Genomic DNA, 15,998 nt, shown 5'->3' with positions numbered 1-15,998 from the left:
TTAGAGCCTAGTCTCCACTGGTGTTTAGGATAAGAGTTGACCCATAACACAGGTGTTCTTTTGGGGTTAGATCACGTAAATGTGTTCATCAATGTGTCGTTAAATCTGCCACCACCCGATTACAGCCAATTGGTAAGGTTTGTGTCACGTCAACACAACATGCCAATTCGTCACTAGTACAGCACTAGTCTATAGTGTAGTTTATAGTGTAGTCTATAGTGTAGTTTATAATGTAGTGTACTAGTACAGCACTAGTAGTGTAGTGTATAGTGTAGTGTATAGTGTAGTGTATAGTGTAGTGTATAGTGTAGTGTATAGTGTAGTGCATAGTGTAGTGTATAGTGTAGTGTAGTGTATAGTGTAATATACTAGTACAGCACTAGTGTAAGTATAGTGTATAGTGTAGTATACTAGTACAGCACTAATGTATAGTATAGTGTATAGTGTAGTGTATAGTGTATAGTAGTGTAGTGTATAGTGTAGTATACTAGTACAGCACTAATGTATAGTGTAGTGTATAGTGTAGTGTATAGTGTAGTGTATAGTAATGTATAGTATAGTATTCTAGTACAGCACTAGTGTATAGTGTAGTGTATAGTAGTGTATAGTGTAGTGTATAGTGTATAGTAGTGTAGTGTATAGTGTTGTATACTAGTACAGCACTAGTGTATAGTGTAGTGTATAGTGTAGTGTATAGTGTAGTGCATAGTGTAGTGTTGATTCCAAATGTGGCATCAGTTGTTGTCTATATTGCATCAACTATTGCATTTTCAATAAAAACTGCAGACGAAAAATATTAAATAAATGTGGATATCTACATAAAATGATATTATAAACACACTATTCTAAAAATACAGCACCATATTTTAACACTAAAGCAGTCACTGATTCGGAACAACCTGCAATCATAAGTGACGGAGTTAATTTCGGCTAAAATCAATGAAAATGGGGTATGCCGATAGCATAAAAATGAGATGTGATAGAGCAAATCTGAGATCAGATTTGGAATCAGCACCCTGAAATTAGTCTAGAACAGCTGCAAAAGTCCAGGCCAGATAAAAATCGGTTTTTTTGTTGACCTGTGTAATCGATCTCAGGATCAGAATTAATTTTAGTTTACTGGAGGAATCCGATGAGCAATAAAGCTCTTTATTTTCACAGATGCACGTGCTCAGAATGTTACAATAAGACCAAGTATAGTAACTGTAAACAAATCGATCACTAAAATATAATTATACCAACGAAACAATGTTTCGTATTAGCTTACAAGGTAAAGCTTTCTGAGCTGTGTAGATTTCATTTCTTTGTTATTTCGAAAGTGAGCCCCACCACAAATGACGGCTCTGCGATGGTGGATAATCGATATTTATTTTCATTTCCATCAACCGCACATTGAAGAGAAAAAAAAAACATGTAATGCGGACGTCATGAGCGTACCAAATATATATATATATATTACTGGTAGGAACCACCTGGTTCCACCAGCCCACAGGAAATTATTGTGTCCGTCCGTCCGTCGTGCATCCAAAAATGGGAGGGGTGGGGCTGGGTGGAGAGGGGAGTGTTGGGAGGGGCTGGGTGGGGAGGGGAGGGTGGGGAGGGTAGGGTGGGGAGGGGCTGGGTGGGGAGGGGCTGGGTGGGAAGGGTGGGGAGGGGCTGGGTGGGGGGTGAGAGGGGTGGGGCTGCGTGGGGAGGGGAGGGTGGGAAGGGGCTGGGTAGGGAGGGTGGGGCTGGGTGGGGGGTGAGAGGGGTGGGGCTGGGTGGGGAGGGGAGGGTGGGGAGGGGCTGGGTGGGGAGGGTGGGGCTGGGTGGGAGGGGTGGGGCTGGGTGGGGAGGGGCTGGTCACCCCGTGGTGCCCTTATAAAACTCAACGTTTCACCTACTCACGCCGGCTTGTGCCCGCCCTCACAGTCGGGCATATTTGCGGAATACACCACGCCGCCGTTGACCCTGCAGGCAATTGACCGAGCAACCCAACGTGTTCCTACCAGCTCCCTCCGCAGGACAATGAGTTTTTAAATCGATGCGTCGCTAGACTGGTGAAAATAAATATATTCTGCCATTGCAGTTGGCTGAGTTGTGTAACACGGTCCGTGATGAACCCTACGGGGACATTTTGGTTGTTGTTGTTGTTGTCAGTATCACAGTGAAACATCAATCCCCTCTATTTAAGGAACGAAACAGGAGGATTTATGCAACACATTTGTCTGTCCGCCTGATGATGATGATGATGCCGGTTGTAATTACTGGCGAAACGTCGTACTCAGATTGTAAATGTTGTGGCTTTGCTCTCCAACACACAACCGGTGTGCTGTACTAGTATACTACACTATACACTACACTACTATACACTACACTATACACTACACTATACACTACACTATATACTACACTATACACTACACTATACACTACTATACACTACACTACTATACACTACACTATACACTACACTACACACTACACTATATACTACACTATACACTACACTACTATACACTACACTATACACTACACTATACACTACACTACTATACACTACACTATACACTACACTATACACTACAGTATACACTACACTATACACTACACTACTATACACTACACTATACACTACACTATACACTACTACACTACACCATACACTACACTATACACTATACACTACACTACACCATACACTACACTATACACTACACTATACACTACTATACACTACACTATACACTACACTATACACTACACCATACACTACACTATACACTACACCATACACTACACTATACATTACACTATACACTACACTATACACTACACCATACACTACACTATACACTACACTACTATACACTACACTATACACTACACTATACACTACACTGTACACTACACTATACACTACACTATACACTACACTATACACTACACCATACACTACACTATACACTATACACTACACCATACACTACACTATACACTACAATATACACTACACTATCCACTACACTATACACTACACTATACACTACACCATACACTACACTATACACTACACCATACACTACACTATACACTACACTACTATACACTACACTACTACACACTACACTATACACTACTATACACTACACTATACACTACTATACACTACACTATACACTACTATGCACTACACTATACACTACTATACACTACACTATACACTACACTATACACTACACCATACACTACACTATACACTACACTACTATACACTACACTACTACACACTACACTATACACTACTATACACTACACTATACACTACTACACACTACACTATACACTACTATACACTACACTATACACTACTATACACTACACTATACACTACACTATACACTAGTGCTGTACTAGTATACTACACTATACACTACACTATACACTACACTATACACTACACTATACACTACACTATACACTACACTACTATCTAGATTTGAAGCTTTCGTGACTGCAGGAATCCATAATATTTGGTTCTGGCGGTAAAGTCACCCCGCACTTACAAACACCCACCAGTACGAACACTGGTGAGACTATGTCACAAAGAAGGCTGTCTCTGATGTAGGACAATCCGTTAAAAAAATACAATGAATATATCCTTATCAGAGCGTGTGTGTTCGCATTCTCACCGCAAGTACACGTGTTTAATGCAGTGCTTGATTCTTTGCGAAAAGTATATATTTGGTGATTGAACATATTAGCACCTCATATTGTATTGCGAAAAAGGGTAAAACCTATCCTTATTTTCCATTATATGATACTGGAAAAAAATTAACCCGTCAAAACAAAGTTTTTCACTATAAATCCTTTATATGCGTGGCGGCTAGAGTCCTCTCGTCCTCTGGCTTGAGATGGCTGCCACCTATGGGTCAGACGATTGCCTGCCACCATTCAGCAATTGGTAATTACATATAATTTATTTTTTCCTAAAAATTGTAAAATTTTGTAAACATTTTTTCACGAAAATCAATTGTCACGCACAACGAGTCTGTGTGCAAAATGTCAGCTCGATTGGATCACGGGAAGTGGGTTAAAAAACGACCGAAAGATTTGCACGGTCGTAAGCGCGCAATCAAGCAAGCAAGTGAACTTAATATAAAGGATTTTAAAAGGCATCCCATGATAAAGCTACTCACCACGAACTAGAAATGCTCTGATATTTGCATTGCCCTTGCGATGTTAATTTTTTTGGCGTAGTTCTCTAGTCTGACACTGGTGGTGAGACTGGGCCATAATCATCATCATCTGGTCTAGGCCAGGGGTCGGCAACCTGCGGCTCCGGAGCCGCATGCGGCTCTTTTGAACCTTGACCGCGGCTCCGGGGCGGATGCTAGCGAGGGGAGGAGGCGCACTGTGACACCTGCTCTGGCGTTGCCGCTGCTGACAGGTCGCCGCTCCGCTCCACACTGCCCGCCCGGTGACAGGCAATAACGTTGCTTTGTCACATGTTTGGAAGAAGTAAAAACCTTCCTGGGCAGCAAAGAGCTCACCTTTGCTGAGCTGGAACAGCCAGAGTGGCTGGAAAAATTAAATTTTATGGTAGACATGACAGCACATCTAAACACGCTAAATACAACCCTTCAGGGGAAAGGAGGCACAGCCCTGCACATGCTGGAGGAGGTTTTGGCATTCGAGCGCAAGTTGACAGTGTTTGTCAAAGATTTACAGAGAGGTACACTGTCTCACTTTCCCTCTTTGAGAGAGTTCAAACAAAGTCATGATACGATAAATTTGGAATATTTCAAGTCTGCAATCACCACAATGCAAAGTTCGTTTGGGAAACGATTCTGTGAGTTCAGAGAGGAAAAAACGACATTATCCTTCCCTGTCACTCCCCTGGCGATCGATCCATCCCTATTGAATATGACTGCATTTCCAGGTGTAAGTCAACCTGATCTTGAGATGGAACTGGCCGATATAGCCGACAAAGATATATGGGTGTCCAAGTTCAAATGCTTGACCGCTACTCTTGAGGATGTTGCCCGTCAGAAGGCCATTCTGGCTCAGAATCATAAATGGAGTGATATTGAAAACCTTCCCAAACAGGACAAACTTGTATTCGAAACATGGAATGCCATCCCCAACACTTATATAAACATGAAAAAGTATGCATTTGGAGTCCTGTCGATCTTCGGCTCCACATATGTATGTGAGCAGGTCTTCTCCAACATGAACTATATTAAAAACAAACATCGATCACGCCTCACAGATGACAGCTTGCAAGCCTGTGTGAAAATGAAGGTGACGTCTTACAGCCCTGATGTGCAGACACTGTGCACTGAGGTTCAGGAGCAAAAATCCCATTAACCAGGTAATTTAGCTATTAATTTGCAAAAATATATTTTACATTGTTAAGTGAAAAAGTCCTTTTTTTATTCAGATTGACAGCTGACTGCACGATCCTATATATATAGCAATAAGGTAAGAAACAATATATGCAGTGTTATATTTGTTTTAAATGTTGCAATGGTTTTGCGGCTCCCAGTTTATTTTTTCCTTCGGAAACGGGTCCAAGTGGCTCTTTATGTCTTAAAGGTTGCAGACCCCTGGTCTAGGCCAATCAGTTTCAAGAAGAAATCTAGATTTGAAGCTTTCGTGACTGTAAAGTCAGCGGTGGTGGTGGTGGCGATGGTGGTGGTGGCGGTGGTCGTGGCGATGGTGGTGGTGGCGGTGGTCGTGGCGATGGTGGTGGTGGTGGCTATGGTGGTGGCGATGGTGGTGGTGGTGGCTATGGTGGTGGCGATGGTGGTGGTGGCGGAGGTCGTGGCGATGGTGGTGGTGGTGGCGATGGTGGTGGTGGCGGTGGTCGTGGCGATGGTGGTGGTGGTGGCTATGGTGGTGGCGATGGTGGTGGTGGCGGTGGTCGTGGCGATGGTGGTGGTGGCGATGGTGGTGGTGGCGGTGGTCGTGGCGATGGTGGTGGTGGTGGCTATGGTGGTGGCGATGGTGGTGGTGGTCGTGGCGATGGTGGTGGTGGTGGCTATGCTGGTGGCGATGGTGGTGGTGGCGGTGGTGGTGGCGGTGGTCGTGGCGATGGTGGCTATGGTGGTGGCTATGGTGGTGATGGCGGTGGTCGTGGCGATGGTGGTGGTGGCGATGGTGGTGGCGATGGTGGTGGTGGCGATGGTGGTGGCGGCGGTGGTCGTGGCTATGCTGGTGGCGATGGTGGTGGTGGCGATGGTGGTGGTGGCGATGGTGGTGGCGATGGTGGTGGTGGCGATGGTGGTGGTGGCGGTGGTCGTGGCGATGGTGGTGGCGATGGTGGTGGCTATGGTGGTGGTGTTGGGATCACGGTGGAGACGGGTAACGGCGCTGGGGGATGAGCGAGGGCGGATTGACTGACGAGACGGAGTGAGATGAATTGGCCCGTTCACGTTAATTAAAGTGCGATGTTTACGAGGCGTTTGAATTCCAACTCGATCGTTTCACGCTCCCTCCCTCCCTCCTCCTCCTCCCCCTTCCCCTCCCCCTCCCTCCCCCTCCCTCCTCCTCCTCCCTCCTCCTCCCTCCTCCTCCCTCCTCCTCCCTCCTCCTCCCTCCCCCTCCCTCCTCCTCCCTCCTCCTCCCTCCTCCCTCCCTCCTCCCTCCTCCCTCCCTCCTCCCTCCCCCTCCCTCCCTCCTCCCTCCTCCCTCCCCCTCCCTCCTCCTCGACCGTTCTCCCTCTCACCCCTCCCCACTCCTCCCTCCCTCCTCCTCCCTCCCCCTCCCTCCTCCCTCCTCCTCCTCCTCCCTCCTCCTCCCTCCTCCCTCCTCCCTCCCTCCCCTCCCTCCTCCCTCCTCCTCCCTCCTCCCTCCTCCTCCCTCCTCCCTCCTCCTCCCTCCTCCTCCCTCCTCCCTCCCCCTCCCTCCCTCCTCCCTCCTCCCTCCCCCTCCCTCCTCCCTCCTCCCACCTCCCCCCCCCTCCCTCCTCCCTCCCCCTCCCTCCTCCCTCCTCCTCCCTCCTCCCTCCCTCCCCCTCCTCCCCTCCCTCCTCCCTCCTCCTCCCTCCTCCTCCCTCCTCCTCCTCCCTCCTCCCTCCTCCTCCCTCCTCCCTCCTCCCTCCTCCTCCCTCCTCCTCCCTCCCTCCTCCCTCCTCCTCCCTCCTCCCTCCTCCTCCCTCCCTCCTCCCTCCCTCCTCCCTCCTCCCTCCCCTCCCTCCTCCCTCCTCCCACCTCCCCCCCCCTCCCTCCTCCCTCCCCCTCCCTCCTCCCTCCTCCTCCCTCCTCCCTCCTCCCTCCCTCCCCCTCCCTCCTCCCTCCTCCTCCCTCCTCCTCCCTCCTCCTCCTCCCTCCTCCCTCCTCCTCCCTCCTCCCTCCTCCCTCCTCCTCCCTCCTCCTCCCTCCCTCCTCCCTCCTCCTCCCTCCTCCCTCCTCCCTCCTCCTCCCTCCTCCTCCTCCTCCTCCTCCTCCCTCCTCCCTCGCCCTCCCTCCTCCCTCCTCCTCCCTCCTCCTCCCCCTCCCTCCTCCCTCCTCCTACTTCCTCCCTCCCTCCTCCCTCCCCCTCCCTCCCCCTCCCTCCTCCTCCCTCCTCCTCCCTCCTCCCTCCTCCTCCTCCCCCCTCCCTCCTCCTCGACCGTTCTCCCTCTCACCCCTCCCCACTCCTCATCCTCTCAACTCCACCCTCTTTCTCCCTCCTCCTCTGCCAGCTCCCAGACGGTTTTGCAATTTTACAGCTCTCCACTCTCTCTCCACTCTCTCTCCTCTCTCTCCCATCTCTCTGAGTGTCTCCAAATAGACTCGACTGCATTAACACACAAATTGCCGTGAAGCAACAGCAGTAGCAGCAGTAGTAGCAGCAGCAGCAGTAGCAGCAGCAGTAGCAGCAGCAGTAGCAGCAGCAGCAGCAGCAAGCTGCAAGCAGCACTAGGGGTAGGAGCGTTTCAATGGTGACCGCATTTTTGTGTTTAATTCATCACTCCACCCCCTCATCCATCGTTATCAGCAGCTGCTGCAGATGTTGCTGCTGCTGCTGCTACTGCTGCTGCAGAAGCAGCGGCGGTAGCATCGGTGACAGAAGCAGCAGCAGCAGCGGCGGCTGATTTAATAATCAGAGGCTTCATTATCAGCATCGTTATCGCCAGCAACAGCAGCAAATGCTGCATTAATATCAACATTAGCAGCAGCAGCAGCAGCAGTGGCTGATATAATGACAGGCATCATCAGCATCATCAGTTGCAGCAGCTAATATAAAAAAAGCATTATCAGCAGCAGCAACAGCAGCTAATATCATAACAATCATCATCAGCATCATCAGTTGCAGCAGCTAATATAAAAAAAAAATCATCAGCATCAGCAGCTAAGAAAATTACAATCATCATCAGCTGCAGCAGCAGCAGTAGTGACAGCAGCAAATATAACCGCGAACATCAGCAGCATAATCACCATCGTAATCGCCATCATCAGGAAGGGTTACTAATTAAATTGTGATCTTCAGAATTAGAATTGTCATTATTGTCATCATCATAATCATCATCAGCCATCGTCATCAGCAGCCATCATCATCATCAGCTGCTCAATCAATGAAGGTCACCACCACCATCATCATCATCAGCCATCGTCATCAGCAGCCATCATCATCATCAGCTGCTCAATTAATGAAGGTCACCACCACCACCACCATCATCAGCTTAAGAATCACCGTCATCATCATCATCATCATCAGCTGCTCAATTAATGAAGGTCACCACCACCATCATCATCATCAGCCATCGCCATCAGCAGCCATCATCATCATCAGCTGCTCAATTAATGAAGGTCACCACCACCACCACCATCATCAGCTTAAGAATCACCGTCATCATCATCATCAGCTGCTCAATTAATGAAGGTCACCACCACCATCATCATCAGCCATCATCATCATCAGCTGCTCAATTAATGAAGGTCACCACCACCATCATCATCATCAGCCATCGTCATCAGCAGCCATCATCATCATCAGCTGCTCAATTAATGAAGGTCACCACCACCACCACCATCATCAGCTTAAGAATCACCGTCATCATCATCATCATCAGCTGCTCAATTAATGAAGGTCACCACCACCATCATCATCATCAGCCATCATCATCATCAGCTGCTCAATTAATGAAGGTCACCACCACCATCATCATCATCAGCCATCGTCATCAGCAGCCATCATCATCATCAGCTGCTCAATTAATGAAGGTCACCACCACCACCACCATCATCAGCTTAAGAATCACCGTCATCATCATCATCATCAGCTGCTCAATTAATGAAGGTCACCACCACCACCACCACCATCATCAGCTTGAGAATCACCGTCATCATCATCAGCTGCTCAATCAATGAAGGTCACCACCACCACCACCACCACCATCATCAGCTTGAGAATCACCGTCATCATCATCAGCTGCTCAATCAATGAAGGTTACCACCACCACCACCATCATCAGCTTAAGAATCACCGTCATCATCATCATCATCAGCTGCTCAATTAATGAAGGTCACCACCACCACCACCATCATCAGCTTGAGAATCACCGTCATCATCATCAGCTGCTCAATCAATGAAGGTCACCACCACCACCACCATCATCAGCTTGAGAATCACCATCATCATCATCAGCTGCTCAATCAATGAAGGTCACCACCACCACCACCATCATCAGCTTGAGAATCACCGTCATCATCATCAGCTGCTCAATCAATGAAGGTCACCACCACCACCACCATCATCAGCTTAAGAATCACCGTCATCATCATCATCATCAGCTGCTCAATTAATGAAGGTCACCACCACCACCATCATCAGCTTGAGAATCACCGTCATCATCATCAGCTGCTCAATCAATGAAGGTCACCACCACCACCATCATCAGCTTGAGAATCACCGTCATCATCATCAGCTGCTCAATCAATGAAGGTCACCACCACCACCACCATCATCAGCTTAAGAATCACCGTCATCATCATCATCAGCTGCTCAATTAATGAAGGTCACCACCACCACCATCATCAGCTTAACAATCACCGTCATCATCATCATCAGCAAGATGTAACAGCATCATGTGCTGTCAGCGGCAGCAGCAGCTACGGAATTAAGACTGCCTTTGTGTGGGGAGCGGTGGCGCAGCGGTTAGCGCACTGACTCAGCCTCAAATGAGTATGTGGGTGCGGTGTGCGGTAAGCATCGCCACTGGGGAGACAAAGGCGGTCGGGCGAGGTGCTGGCCACCCACCCCCTCGTGTGCCGTTCCGGCCTTCATAGGTGCTTGCAAACAGCACTTGCCCCTACAGTCTGTTAGGGCTACACGGGGGATCTTTGTCTTTGTCATCATGGTTTCCTGTGGTCAAGAAAGAGCACCCCCTCGTGTGCCGTTCCGGCCTCCACAGGTGCAGCTACTCGCTAACAGCACTTGCCCCAACAGTCTGCTGAGGCTACACGGGGGATCTTTGTCTTTGTCAGTGTGTCATGGGTGCAGCTACTTGCTCACAGCACTTGCCCCAACAGTCTGCTGAGGCTACACGGGGGATCGTTGTCTTTGTCAGTGTGTCATGGGTGCAGCTACTTGCTCACAGCACTTGCCCCAACAGTCTGCTGAGGCTACACGGGGGATCTTTGTCTTTGTCAGTGTGTCATGGGTGCAGCTACTCGCTAACAGCACTTGCCCCAACAGTCTGCTGAGGCTACACGGGGGATCTTTGTCTTTGTCAGTGTGTCATGGGTGCAGCTACTTGCTCACGGCACTTGCCCCAACAGTCTGCTGAGGCTACACGGGGGATCTTTGTCTTTGTTAGTGTGTCATAGGTGCTGCAGCTACTCGCTAACAGCACTTGCCCCAACAGTCTGCTGAGGCTACACGGGGGATCTTTGTCTTTGTCAGTGTGTCATGGGTGCAGCTACTTGCTCACGGCACTTGCCCCAACAGTCTGCTGAGGCTACACGGGGGATCTTTGTCTTTGTCAGTGTGTCATGGGTGCAGCTACTCGCTAACAGCACTTGCCCCAACAGTCTGCTGAGGCTACACGGGGGATCTTTGTCTTTGTCAGTGTGTCATGGGTGCAGCTACTCGCTAACAGCACTTGCCCCAACAGTCTGCTGAGGCTACACGGGGGATCTTTGTCTTTGTCAGTGTGTCACGGGTGCTGCTGCTACTCGCTAACAGCACATTTTTTTATTATAAAAAAAAAAAATTGTAAAATAAAATTGACACCGGGGAAGTCACCACAACTGGGCGAGATGTGTATTTGACTATTTTCTCTTTTTGTTTGTTCATAAACCACCAGGCGACCACAGATGATAGCAGCTCATCGTCATCATCGTCATCACCGTCGTCATCACCGTCGTCATCATCGTCGTCGTCATCACCGTCGTCATCAACGTCGTCATCACTGTCGTTATCATCGTCATCATCGCCATCACCGTCGTCATCATCGTCGTCGTCGTTATCGTCGTCATCGTCGTCATCGCCGTCATCATCGTCGTCATTATCGTCGTCATCATCGTCGTCATCATCGTCGTCATCGTCTTCATCATCGTCGTCATCATCGTCATCATCGTCGTCATCACCACGTGGCAAAATTTATTGCAGCAGTCAAAGTACTCCAAACGCGCGGATGTTCAGTGGATGTTCAGTGGATGTTCAGTGGATGTTCAGTGGATGTTTAGTGGATGTTCAGTGGATGTTCAGTGGATGTTCAGTGGATGTTCAGTGGATGTCCATGGTGAATGTGGAGGGAGGAGAGGAAAGAGAAAACCGGGAGGACCCACGGGGAGATGGAGACACACAAACTGCGAATAAACAGCAGCAGGCGTCGTCAGGGTCGGGTGTTGAACCCACGACCTCCTGTACACCAGGCGAGGTAGTTAACATCTCCTAGCCACCGTGATGATGATGAGAGAGAGAGAGACACACAAATTCCAAATACACAGCAGCAGACGTCAGGGTCGGGATCGAACCCACGACCTCCTGTGCACCAGGCGAGATAGTTAACATCTCCTAGCCACCGTGATGATGATGATGAGAGAGAGAGACACACACAAACTCCAAATATACAGCAGCAGGCATCGTCAGGGTCTGGATCGAACCCACGACCTCCTGTATACCAGGCGAAGTAGTTAACATCTCACAGCCCCTTGCATTGCAAGGCGATCATCTTAGCCTTGGGTGAGCAATGCTTTCACTGCAATGTCATTAAATATTCAGCGAATGCGTTTGATTCTCCGCTTAATTTCGCCGACATTCCAGCTCTGAGACTTTAACGATCGGGGTTTTCACGTGACCAGCAATTACTGTCATGGCAGGGCAGAGAGGGAGAAAGTGCTGCCCTCTCGCTGTGTGTCTGTGTGTGTGTGGACTAGAGTGTCACTTGGTCAAATAGGGATCTCCGATGTAGCTCTGTTAGACGCACTTCCACGGGCCCTTGCTGCGTAAACCCGAGCATCACTTGAATGACAACGGATCTCAGTGGTGGCTCTGTGATGTCCACTTCCGTGGGTCGCGCTGAGTGGTCTTGACGCGTCACTTGAATGACAAGCGATCTCAGATTTAGCTCTGTGATGTTCACTTCCGCGGGTTTCGATTCTCCGCGAGATTTCGCAATGAGTTTGACGCCTCGCGACGACACACGGGACGCCGAAATCATCGCAACCGTGCGTACGATCGAAGGTTTAAACAAATCTTCGTCCCTCTCTCTCTCTCTATATCGCTGTTGATCATCTTCCACCGGCAGGCTACTCCTGCGAGCGCTTGCAGGTGCTGCGCCTTCGCCTGCAACTTTTGAAGACGATAAAAATAAAACATTCGCGGGATCTTTGAAAGAACAGTAAAGTATTTCCGATCGACTAGGAGAGAGCGCGGGGAGATGGGGTTGGGGGTGGTGGCGGGTGTGGGGTTATGCGTGAACGCGCACTTTGAATTTAAAAGTGCCGAGTTGATGCTCAAAGTGTTAAATCCATAGCCCAGGGATATAAATTTGACACTGGATTATTGTATCTGTTTCTCCCTCTCTCTCGCTCTCACTCCATCGCTCTCTCTCTCGCCAACTCTCCCACTCTCTCCCCATCTCGAACTAAAACTCTCTCTCTAATAAGAGAGGGGTTTTTCCCCTTTTTTCTGGCAACACAACTGAAACCTTTTTACGAGGATTCATGTAACTGCATTAACCACAATACTTGCAGTCAAACTGCAAACAAAAAACACCTCACTATGATAATAAATGCATTGCCCTTGAAACTGATTGGTCTTGAAACTTATTGGTACACACCAAGGGACGGCTTTCTTTAGAGGTTTTCTTTCTTTAGAACGAAAGCTGTCCCATGATGTGAACCAATCAGTTTCAAGGACAATGGATATATTATCATAGTGTGTTTTTTGTTTAAATTTTGACTGCAAGTATTGTGGTTAATGCAGACATGAATCCTTGTAAAAACGTTTCAGCTTTTGTAGCAGTTGAAAGGGTAAAAAACTACTACTATATTTTGCCACTGGTAAAGGAGATGTCTCATAGTGTAAATGCTTCACCCGAGCTCTCAATACTCTGATAGTGCGCTGTTTTTGAGTTGTGCGCCTTTTGGCGTCATCTGGTCCAACACCAATGGAGACTAGGCTCTAAGAAAAGCTGTCTCGGGTGTGGACCAATCAACTTCAAGGACAGTGCATATCATTATCAGAGTTGTTTCTTTTTCGATTTAAAGCTTTCGTGACTGCAGGGATTCATCTTCTTGGTTCATTCGGTAAAGTCACGTAGAAGGGAAATAAAAAAAAATTACAACATAATTAAATAAATTTTTATTTTTTTATTTTCATTATTTTATTATTTCCCTTCTACGTCACTTTACCGAAAGAACCAAGAAGTTGTTTCTTTTTGTTTGCATTTTGACTGCTTGTGTTGTGGTTATTGCAAACACGATGCCTTGTATAAAGGTGTCAGTTTTTGTACCAGTTGAAAGGGTAAAAACCTATTACTATATTTTGCCACTGGTAAAGGAGATGTCTCATAGTGACCCTGGGGATGTTTGATTGAAGGCCGGCACGGCACACGAGGGGGCTGGGTGGTCAGCACCACGCCCGGCCGCCTTTGTCTCCCCGAATGGCGATGTTTACACACCGCACTGGGTCACTCATTTGAGGCTGAGTCGACCTAGGGGACGCCGATCACCGGGTGCAGTTGATGGTCACCGGTGTTGGTCTTGAGCAGGAGTGAAACTCGGCTCTCCTGCCGGGTATGTAGCGGAGTGCAGCGCTAACCGCTGCACCACCGCTCACCACCACTGCTGTCACCAGCCCGACCACCACCAACCACCACCCACCACAACACCACCACCAACCCCCACACCACCACCAGCCCCCACCACCAGCACCACAACCACCAACCCCCACACCACTCCACTTCACAACCACCAACCCCCACACAACCACCACCACCACCAACCCTCACACCACCACAACCACCACCAACCCCCACACCACCACCACTACCAACTCCCACACCACCACCACCAACCCCCACACCACCACCACTACCAACCCCCACACCACCACCACCACCCACCATAACACCACCACCAACCCCCACACCACCACAACCACCAACAACCCCCACACCACCACCACCACCAACCCTCACACCACCACAACCACCACCAACCCCCACACCACCACCACTACCAACCCTCACACCACCACCACCAACCCCCACCACAACCACTATCACCACCAGCCTCCACAACCACTACCACCACCACCAACAACCCCCACCACAACCACCACCACCACCAGCCTCCACACCACAATCACCAACCACCAACCACCACCACCACCACGTCAAGCTGCGCTTACCTTTCAAAGTCGCTCCCCCCCCCCCATCTCTTGATTTAAAGAGACTCACAGATGGCCGCGTGACATCCACAACCCCACCCCCCCACTACCACCCCCCCTCATACCCACATCAACAACTCGGCACTGCCATCACAGATCAGCACAGATCATCATCATCATCCCACTGCTGCCAAGCTACTGGCAAGCGGCGTTCCACACTCTCCGCTGACTCTCATGAACACACACAGACACTACATTTTACACGGCTATACACTCCACCGTGCCACTATACACCACATTAAACTACACTATACACTCCACCGTGCCACTATACACCACATTAAACTACACTATACACTACACCGTGCCACTATACACCACATTAAACTACACTATACACTACACCGTGCCACTATACACCACATTAAACTACACTATACACTACACCGTGCCACTATACACCACATTAAACTACACAATACACTACACTGTGCCACTATACACCATATTAAACTACACTATACACTACACCGTGCCACTATACACCACATTAAACTACACTATACACTCCACCGTGCCACTATACACCACATTAAACTACACTATACACTACACCGTGCCACTATACACCACATTAAACTACACTATACACTACACCGTGCCACTATACACCACATTAAACTACACTATACACTACACCGTGCCACTATACACCACATTAAACTACACTATACACTACAACGTGCCACTATACACCACATTAAACTACACTATACACTACACCGTGCCACTATACACCACATTAAACTACACTATACACTACACCGTGCCACTATACACGACATTAAACTACACTATACACTACACCGTGCCACTATACACCACATTAAACTACACTATACACTACACCGTGCCACTATACACCACATTAAACTACACTATACACTCCACCGTGCCACTATACACCACAATAACTACACTATACACTACACCGTGCCACTATACACCACATTAAACTTCATTATACACTACACCGTGCCACTATACACCACATTAAACTACAATATACACTCCACCGTGCCACTATACACCCCATTAAACTACACTATGCACTACACCGTGCCACTATACACCACATTAAACTACACTATACACTACACCGTGCCACTATACACCACATTAAACTACACTAT

This window comes from Lampetra fluviatilis, chromosome 65, assembly GCF_964198595.1.
Source record: "Lampetra fluviatilis chromosome 65, kcLamFluv1.1, whole genome shotgun sequence".
NCBI classification, from domain to species: Eukaryota; Metazoa; Chordata; class Hyperoartia; order Petromyzontiformes; family Petromyzontidae; genus Lampetra; species Lampetra fluviatilis.
This window is presented reverse-complemented; position numbering follows the sequence as displayed.